General features: G+C 33.9%; 1 pseudogene; it reads left to right on the top strand.

The window, feature by feature from the left end:
• Nucleotides 1-5,476: 5,476 nt before the first annotated feature.
• Nucleotides 5,477-11,028, top strand: part of LOC101569932 — a 45,569-nt pseudogene continuing 40,017 nt past the window's right edge.

Below are 11,028 nucleotides of genomic sequence, written 5' to 3'. Positions count from 1 at the left end.
TGTTTATTTATTATTTCTTGCCTATATCTTGTAATATGAGAAACTACTTTGGCAGTAACAATACACATTGTACTAACCATTGTTACTCTCCTAAAAAAATAAAAGGAATGAAAATAAAATCTTTTGTTTAACCTACTTTGTACATAATATATACTCTTGAGACTTCCTCATCTTTTTATATAAATTATGCAATTCCTGTATGATCAGCTCACAGCAATATATGCAGGTAGATGTGTACTTGTAATAAAGTAGTACTGAAGCATTTTATTAAAAATCAAGGGCCAGCCAAAGAGCTCAGGGGATTAAAGTGCCTGCAATCAGGCACAGGGGCCAGCGGTTCACACCTGGGCCTGCCATACTGGCCCCACCTTCGGGGTGCACTTAGATGGTGATTGAGACTGGGCATGGTGGCGCACATCTGTAATCCCTGCACTTTGGGAGGCTGTAAACAGAAGAATCACTACAAGTCCAATCTAGTGGTGAGACCCTGAACACCCTGTAGACCCTTCCCTGAAATATAGAGAAAAACATCAAGTAATCTCAGCCATCCTGTATACATACTTGCATGATTTTACCCCTTTCTTTTTTTGCTATCTTTTCTCCTTTCTCTAATCTTCACTGTTTAATTCTTAAGTTCAATTTCTTTCTGTTTTACTATATCTATTATCTTTCATGTTTTATTTTATTCTTACAGGTTTTTACACGAAGGAGGCAACATGATATTTACACATGTGGGTCTCATTTATCTCACTGATGAGTATATCCTCTAGTTGTATCCACTTACCTATAAAGGCTTCAAGTATAATTTCTGTCACTGTTTTGAAAATAGCAATTAATTGTTAGAATGTTCACCTTGACAAACTATATGCTGATAACTGAATTCTGAGCTTCTACATCAAGGACAGCAATGTGTAATGCAAAACCCATGGTTGAATATCTCTCATCTTAGTCTTCTAAATGTGTACTATTTCTAATGTCTTATCAATTATTATACTCTCTTTAAAATAAATCGTGTAAAAAGACAAAGAATAAGATTTATTGAAAGCAAGTGTTAATATTCAATTATTTGTCCCGTCTTGCATAGCTATAGCTGTTAATCTGAACAACGTGTCTGATGTTAAAATTGTAAAATATAACAACCATGAAAGTGCCTGCAAGCAGGCACAGGTGCCAGGGATTCAATTAGCTATTCCTATTTTTAAAATCTTTAGCATGGTTATTGTTGTATGTTTAACCTGTTTCTGTGATTTTCTATTTGCTTTTGCTTTTGTTATAACTCTTCAAAATAAAATAAAATTAAGCTAAAGTAAAAAAAAATAATAAAATAAAAACTTCTCATTAAAAATAAAAATTCATTCCAAAGTACTGTGCTTCTCTTCCAGAGTTGAACTGAGACTTAGACTACCTATTATTTTTTTGTTTTTCTCTGTTAACTCCATATATTAATTTTATTTAGATAATTATAGAATATTAAAATTACTACATATCTTTTAAAAAATTTCCACATACATATGCCATTAACTTTCACTAAACCAACAACTTCAAATCATTCTGTGTTTTACCATCATATTTGAGAAACATAATAACTTTGTTCTCTGAAATACTGATTTTATTATATATGATTCCAGTTTTTCCTTATACTTAAAATATTTATGAATTCATATATGTAGTGTGATTTTTTGAGTGTTTAATATGCTCAATATGCACATTAATCCTCTTGACAAGTATCTTGACCTTAACTTGATGGTTCACAATAATGCCAACAGCATGCTGGGTAACACTGTAGACTCTTCCAGTTTTGCCATGGTAATATTTTTGAGGCATGCTTTTTTACACAGTACTCCTTCCTTTGGTGTCTACAATATCACCCTTTTTGTAGATTGACATGTATTTGGCCAAAGGAATAACCCCATGTTTTCTAAAATGCTTGGAGAACGTATACCTGGTTCCCTTCCTCTTGCCCTTTATGTTAATCATTTTGGCAAATTAATGGAAGATGGCAGTTCTGTCCAAAAGGTGAATTGAGATTTTTTTAGCCACATAATGCTCCAAGTAACTTTTTTTTGGATAGATAGATAGATAGATAGATAGATAGATAGATAGATATACCTGGAATCATTGGGGGTAAAAATACACTCATACTATACTTTTGCAATGTAAATATGTACTTTACCATTATGGGGGACCAAGTGTGGCTCACAATAGCTGCATCTGGGGAATACAGGAACACACCTGTGCATTCACTAATTTGACAAATGAAGGCATGCTTTGTACAGGAATTCCAAAGCAGCAACATGTGTGATTTATCCATGAAATGCAAATTGTTATATTCCTGTGCTTTTAGGATCCATTTCAAAACATTTTTAATTTATTTGTTTCTTTATTTATTTTGTAGGTTTAGCCCAATTTAGCACAGTTACTGAGGAAAAAGCAGATATACAAGTTTGGAAAGGGTCATCCTCAAAAGTAAGTTATTATCAAAAAAAGTGGTGCATTGGGTGACTCATGCACAAATGATGTTGATATTTACTTTGACATTGGCCACTGGAGCCAAAGGTACTGTGACAGTGAAATGGACCAGGAATCATCTGATGCAGACACAAGGAATGAAAAAGACCTTCGTTCAGATAAGGAAGAAAAGAGCAATTTTGAGTATATATATTTAGCAAGCCAAAATGCAGCAAAATGGTCATAAATAGCTGAACTATCCAAAACCAGAACTAGACTTGAAAATATGATTAGGTAGGTTAGTGGCATAGGTGAAACCTACTAGATTAAATGCCAGCACTGAGATTCAATGTTCAAATTGTTTTTAACAAGTGATACACTATAAGATATTGTGTAATACACAAAAGGATGAAATACAAGTATGATGTTTTGTATGCATCTATATTCATGTTTAAAAATGTGTAAATTATGACATCTCATTATCAGAACAGAAAGCTTTCATGGCCCTGTTATGCTAAGTAGGGCTTTCTCATAGTAACTGCAGGAATGTAAAATATTTATGAAGAAGTGGTGTAGGACAACAAGACACAGGAGATTTTGTTTCCCTCAAACTTCTTGAAGTTTGAGGGCAAAACCTCCTCCAAAGAAAAAGAAAAGAATTGATTATCTAGCTGCTATCCTTATCAGGAGTTTTATTATTTTTGTTCAAAATGTCAAACAATATACCCACCCTCCGAATACATGCCTAATGATGAACCCTTCAGAGCATTTTGTATTCCCTGTAGCTTTAGATAGTATTTGCCAATAAGCCTTCAAAACATGCCCTAGTAAATGAAAAAACATATTATACATTTTTATTAACTACGCTTATTGGTACATTTTAGATAGATAGATAGATAGATAGATAGATAGATAGATAGATAGATAGTTAGATAGATAATTTTTATCACAGGAACTTTGTATCTGTACATGATTTGTCTCAATTCCTTTTTATTTTCCTATTCCCTTATCCTGCCTCCAATCCCTCTTTCTCTTCTTATTTATTAAACCTTTGTTTCCATTCTTTATCCCATTTCTTCCCTTCACGTTTCCTTCATTTCCTCTCCTCACCTTCTCAATTGACCACTTTCTATTTTATAATACCTAGTATACATCCTTCAAGCCTTACTTATCCAACTTGGAAATTTATCCTATAATTCTTCTACCAGGTCTTTAAATGCTACAGTAACATTTTTAAAAGAAAAAAGGGCCGGCCAAATAGCTCAGTGGATTAAAATGCCTACAAGCAGGCAAAGAGGCCAGAGGTTTGATCCCTGATCACTGAGATGGCAACTGAGACTGGGTATGGGGATGCACACCTGTAATCCCAGCTCTTGGGAGGCTGTAAACAGGTGGATCACTATGATCCAATCTAGTAATGAGACCCTCCCTAAAAATAAAAATATATATTGTTGCATCTATATATTAAATGCATTTTGTCCAGGGCTAGGGATATAGCTCAGTGGCATAAGCACCTGCCCAGCAAGCCTAAGGTCCTGAGTTCGATTCCTGGTATACTAAAAAAAAAAAAAAAAAAGTTTACATGCATTTTGTATGAGGCCAAAGACAATTCTCTGTTCAAGCCAAGCCAAAGTTTTGGGAACACCTGTCACCTCAGGAGGAGTGTCTGTCACTCAGGTCCCTAGCACCAAGACCTCTGTCATAAAACAGTATTAGAAAGTCTAGCCCCAGGTCATTGTTAAACTTTATCCTGTTTCACTGGCTTTGGCTGAGCTCAGAGTGGGGCCATGTTCCCCTCCTGTAAGTTCAGCCTCAGCTCTGTCTGCTGTTCCTTAAAGAGTAAACTTGAGGTTCACCGTGACTGATTCCCTGCCCTCAGGGCACACTGTAGTTAAAGCCTCATGTGAAAATAGTAGTGAATTCAGTTAGTAATAAACTGAGTGATATTGTGAACATTATTGTTGCTCTTATCTCCCCGACTAATCGGAATGTGACTTTCAACAATTGGTTTACCAGTTACCTATTGTTGTTACCTTTGCTACCAGAGCACAAATTGACCAGACTCTTCTGAAGAGTAAAGCAGTAATTTCTGTTAAAATGTTGGAAGTTAAAATAGAACATTACATACTACAATCTTTACATCACAAAAAGATAACATTGGCCTCTAATACAGCAAAGAAAAAGTGTTAATACTGATATAAATATTGCATCATGATGATAAGGTCAATGTAGAAAACTCGAAAGAAAAGAATCCAGAAGTGATTTTTTTATATCAAAACTAAAGCCATAGTAGATGTGATTGATGTGTTATGCAGTAACTGCCACGTCACTCAAAACACAAACCATTGGCTAATGATTATGTCTTACTTCATCCTAAACATGGGTGGCATAAAAAGATTCATTGTTTACAAGGAAAGTGAAAAATATTACAGAGGAATTTTCTTAGAGCTTTGGGAGTAGAATTGATAAAAGATTACTTACTACATAGGAACAAAAGTTTCTGCCTAAGGAACTACACAAAATTTTGGAGCTAGACCAGTGAGCTGACAGGTAAACAGACAGTTGAAACATCACAAAGATCTACTAAGATAGCAAGAAAACCAAAGTTAAAAGGATAGGAGAACAAAATATGCATATTACCATTATAAGTGATATCTATGGAACGTACGCAGGTCATGTGTGAAGACTGCTTTTGGTATAACAGTTGAAGCAGAAGTTATTTCAGTGTAATATTTTGTTTGTATTTTCATTGTAGTTCACATAAGTATTTATTTATTATGTTGTCTTTCAGGATTTTTAATAAAATGAACAGCTGATTTCAAAATGTTGATGTCTATACTAAGCACTCAATACATATGATATTTTATTTTATTAACATCTTATTTTCCTGACATGTGAACACTGTACAGCATAGAGAGAAGCTCCTGAAAGAAGAGGAAGAAAAGAGAGGTCACACAAAATGTACCTCTGAAATGACCTCTGCTTCCATTGTCAAATCCAATGCAGTCTTGACACATGACTTGTGGACATGCCGTAAGTATCACTTATAATGATAGAAGGCATATTTTATTTTCCTGTCCTCTTCAGGAATCAGTTGAGCTTGTTTGATGCTGGTGAACTCCAAGTTTACTCTGTAAGCTAGACTTGTATTTGGTGCAAGTAGTTGATATGAGTAAAGACTGCCTCAGTGTGACAACTGAAGCAAAAATTATTTTTTGTAGAGTTCCATTGTTATTTTTACTGCAGTTCATATAAGAATTTATTTCTATTCTTATTTTTTACATTTTATAAACAAATATTTGACATTAACATTTCTTTTAAATATACAATACTTATGTAACTACACATTGTATAACATAAAAACCTCGTATCAAAATAGTGACTCCAGTGAAATTTCAAGTGTGTCCTATGAAAAACACAGACAATCAAATCACACGTGCTCTCAGTTTAAAAGGTATGGGGTCAGCCATTCTCATGTGTGAAAATTACGTTAGGTATGATAATTGAAGTAAAGATTAGGCTTTTTTGTTTGTTTGTGTGCTTGTTTGTTTGTTTTTTGCAGAACCAGGGATTGAACTCAGGCTTATGTGCTTGCCAAGGAAGCATTTATTCTACTGGGCCATCTCTCCAGGCCCCAAGATTAGTCTTTATTGCAGGATTCTATTGTTATTTTCAATGTAGTTCATGTAGAAATTTACATTTTCACTTTTTAGAATTTGTGGAGAAAAAGTTGATATTGAAAAATTTATGTATATTTATAAACATTCAATTCATATTGAAAATACAATGTTTCAGTTTTTGATGTTTTTCTTGTTAAGTACATATTGCTTAATATAGTAAAACTCAAAACTAAAATTAATAATTCATAAATAGAAATCCTTCTAAAATGCACACATCAGATGCTAGACCCCCATCACTCTTTTAACGCAAAATTTAAGTGACACCCTAATAACATACCTATTTTCATACGTAAGAAAATCATCTCAAAATTATGTATGCCATTGTCTCTTTTAAATTCGGTAGAAATATTCTATCAATATATAGTTGATACTACATTAAAGTAAAATCAAGATGCTGGTTTTAAAATTAAATTTTTAAAATAACAAGATGCCCAGTTCCTTAATAGTTATATTTTACATGAAAAGCATTACACAGTGCCAGACAAGACAGAAAAACTATGCAACTGCTTCATTATTTCAAAGATGCTCTGTAATTTATATAGACTTTCTTTTTCCATTGCCTAGTAGAGGTGAAATGCAAGTTTCAGCAGACTTTTTCTGTGATGAACTCTGCAATCTGTGGTCTGCATTTAAAATAAAGTTCTGATTAATGATATGATGTAAGACATTATATTTTCATAAAACCTGGGTGAAATATTTTTTTGGAGATGAAATTATTTCATTTTTCCTTTTGTGAACATATTTTTAACTTGGTCCACACAACTCTCTACATCAGTAGCACATGTATGAGATCTGAGATGTAAGTAGTAATTTCGAGAACTAACGTTAGGCACAGAAATATCATTAAATAATTATAATTATAATAATTATAATTCATGCACTAGACTCACATAAAAATATTAAACATAATTCATGTGGTTTAAGAAACTTCAGATATGGATCGAGAGATAGCTTAGCTGTCTATGTGTCTGCCTGGTAAGCACAGGGATCCAGGTTTAATCCAATGTACCACATGTCATGATGGCCTTGGAAGCCCAGTTACACCATGCTGGCCATGGAAACCCAGCGTGATAGTGCATGTTAATAATCCCAGTGCTGGGGAGGCTGGGGCAGGAGGATCACTACAAGCTCAAGGATCACGACAAGTTCAAGCTGTGTATAGAGACCCTGTATTAAATAAATAAATAAATAAATTTCAGGTAGCTCATTTCCTTCAGATATTCTCCTTGGCCCAATTTTACTCCAATTCTATATAAAAAATTTTATCACCATTAAACAAAATGCTTCCTTAGCTGACATTCCTATTATAAACATATATAGCAAAGGAGCAGCATACAATAGACAAAGAGAGACCTTTGGGAAATAGGAGACATCCCTGTATGATAAATAAATGAAGGAGATCAAATATCCTGTGCAGTGCTCTCATAAGCAAGTGTCCTGGGTAGCTTGATTCCTTGCTTTAATAGAAATGGAAATTAAAATTAAAATACAGTTTGGACAGGGGATTTTAATTGGAAAATTAAATGAAAGATAAGAAAGAACTCTAGCTTTTGCCACTTGAGGGGCACTGACCAGCCATTCACAGAGGTGGTCTACTAACTTTCAAGGATGAAGGGTTTGGCAGGATTCTTATTGATCACTATCTTAGTCCTGGTGTCATAAACCTGGAATCTTCTTGGCTGACAGGTGTTCTTTTATTAGGAAAAGATTATCTCAGTCTTTTATGGTTTAAGTCAGGTGGAGTTCTGCCATTCAGACTGAGAATAATGTCTGGAAACCCCTAAAGATAGAAGTCTTTGGAACCTCTCCCAACCTAATATCCTCATTCTTGATAGGTGCAAGATTATGTAAATCCAGGGCTAATAACACTTGTTCAGCTTTCAGACAGATATAACCTAAGTTAGATACCTATATGCAGCATTAAGGAGAGATTTGATCCAAACTTTTAAGGAAACAAAACAGTAAATTTTTTTCACATAGTTTGTTATTTATTGGCATATTGAGCATGCCAATAGTTGAGATTTATAGTAAAGATCATTTTTATGCCCTTTACTGCCCTGGAAGGAATCCGTGCTTTTAAGAAGTAGCAGACTCTGCCTGTTCTCTCTCCTTATGGTGGAATGGTAGCCCCTGACTATGACTATGTTTTTCAGGGAGACTTTTTGGTGCTTAATCTTTAGAAGTAACTGACAAAATATCCCATCCTCATTTTAGTATTTTAATTATTAAAGTACTTTGATTATGCTTTTCTGATTAGTGTTTCAAAGCAAGGTAGGTAATTAAAATAAATTTTTATAAACAAGTAAGCCCCATCAAAGTTGCAGGGATAACACTTTTCCAGGTTGCCTTTTGAAGATACATAAAGAACCTTTTCCTGTCTTTGGATCTTTACCAGTTAGGTTACTTACCAGGACTGGGCAGAGTATTCCTTGACCACAGGGGTTTACTTGGAAGAATAATGACATTTTACCCTAGAGTGATTCCCTGTTAACACAAGGTACTTTGATTGAATCCCTTTTTCTAGAATCCAAAAGTTTCCCATCAAGAGTTTGAATGACTCACCAGAGTTGTGAGGACTCATACTCTTGAGGAATGTAAGTAGATTATAATTTTAAAAATGTACAAGTATATTTTAAAATAAAGACAAGATGAAAAAATTCATTTACCATAATAGCTAAGAAGACATATAAAACATCAATAAGACTAGTTTTATGTCCTCAGGATTTACCCTGGAACCATGTACAGCACTTTGTAGATCCTTTGTCAGTGCTGGCCATCTGGATGAATCATGGCCATTGCTTGACCAATGTGCTCTCTGTAAAAGCCTGAGAGATTTTTTTCTCTCTTAATGAGTCTCCGTAGGCACACTATACATCATTAATCACTTTCTTCTGTGGCCCCATAATCTCCTCTTACTTACAGGATGTCACAGCAGAGGTTCTCTTATGTCTTGATTCCTCACTGACCACGAAGGGCTATGGCCAAAATATTCTCTTTTTTGTGCAAGATCTCAGTACACGGCCCAGACTCATAGTGATCCTCCTGATTTCTGCCTTCCAAGTGCTGGAATTACAGGCACAAGCCACCATGCCCGGACTCCATCGCTGGCTCAGTGTGCCCAGGGGCAGGGTTGGCACAGCATGCGGAGCCTGGGATCGAACCCTGGTCCCTGAGCTTACCTAAGTAAGCACTTAGTCCACTATACTGCCAGCCCTTAGGGCCAAAATATTGGCTGTCTTTTTAGCACATCTGTCTGTCTATCAGCTACAAAAAGTTACATTTTTAGTTATATAGGTCTTGCTTTAACTCAGTCTTAACCATCCATCAGAAAATTGTAATCATGAGGTATTAAAAAGTAAAGCTATATTAATATGCTGAGCTATAAAAGACTCAAGTCAACAACTTCAGACAATTGACAGTTATGCTGAAAACTCACTACTATTATGGATTAATGGACTATATTGGATTATTTTGCTGAATTCAAGTACGTACAATATCTGGACTGGCATCGAATGTGAAAAGGTTCTTTAAAGACTTCTCCAAACAGAGGTTCTCTAATAGCAATGGAATATTCATCTTTGAGAAAACAAAAAAAAGGTGATATAAATAAAGGACCATTTGTTGTGAAAAAATATATGTGTATGTATATACAAGATAAGATAGACATACAGCTACTTTCTTAGTTCAATGAAAAGAAAGGCTTGTGCTAATATTGTTTAGACAAAATAGGAAGATATTATGTCTGCACCTTGTTTTCTGATTAACTACTATGAAGACAACAATATACAATGTACTAGTCATTGTAACTGTCCTATGAACCAGTTTTGAAACTGTTTCAATTGTATTTTATCTTTTTTCTCATCAAAATAAATAAAAAAGAAAAAATAATCACTAGTAAAGACTGTTTTATGGCTATACTAATCTCGTTCATTTTTAAGAGCAAAAGAAAAGGAGAAAACTTACTAGAAGTTATGTAATATTAGGCTGAGACATTCTTCCTAAGAAAGGAAATAGGTGGAGTAAGGAAGAAATGGAAGAGCTACTATTGTATTGCAAGCAAATCAGTATCTTTTTCTTTGTGTTCTTCCCATATCAAGACAATAAAGGATCCTCTTTAGTGAAAAAAAAAAGACTGGTTTTGTCATAGTCCATTAATTTGAATGTATTTTTTTACCCTTTTGGGTAACTAATTTTGGAATGCAGCATGTTTAATACAATTAGGAACACAACCTAAAAATGTCTAGCACTACAAACAATACTGGCTTTTCAGGTGGACGAGTATATCCAGGTATTTTTATCAAGTTTTATACTTCAAAATACTTGTACTCTTAAAAATACAAGTGAATTCAACATACAAAGAATAATCAGAATTACAGCTAAAATTAAATTTTACACATCCATTTTATTTTTATTTTTAAAGCAAAATTTGGAATTTGTGCCTAAGCTATATATTTATAATCTGTGATTTTTATATTTAACAGGTATGTAAAGATTAACAGCCCTGAAAAAATATTAGAGAATGGTTTTCAATCACTTACAAGCTGAGAAAATAGAGTTAATGATTATGACTATGATAAATCATAATGTCATAATGTTAATGACAAACGATTTATGACAGGTGCAAATGTATCTCATTTAAACTGTAATAAAAGTGTTCACTTAGTTAAATGGGTTTTATTGATTGATTGATTGATTTTTTATTTTTAGGCTAGGTTTTATTTTTTTTTCTTTTCAAAGTTTTATTGATAAACATATAGCAATGAGACAGTTTCAAGTCAAATCGAAAGTACAGTTTCAACAAATAATACACTGCATACATTCTTCTCAGTGGTTAATTGCTGTACAAGATGCAGACTTGTGATCCTACTTACAAACACCATTAGAAAAAATCATTCTATTC

Source organism: Octodon degus, unplaced genomic scaffold (genome assembly GCF_000260255.1).
Source record: "Octodon degus isolate 3935 unplaced genomic scaffold, OctDeg1.0 scaffold00013, whole genome shotgun sequence".
NCBI classification, from domain to species: Eukaryota; Metazoa; Chordata; class Mammalia; order Rodentia; family Octodontidae; genus Octodon; species Octodon degus.
This window is presented reverse-complemented; position numbering and strand designations above follow the sequence as displayed.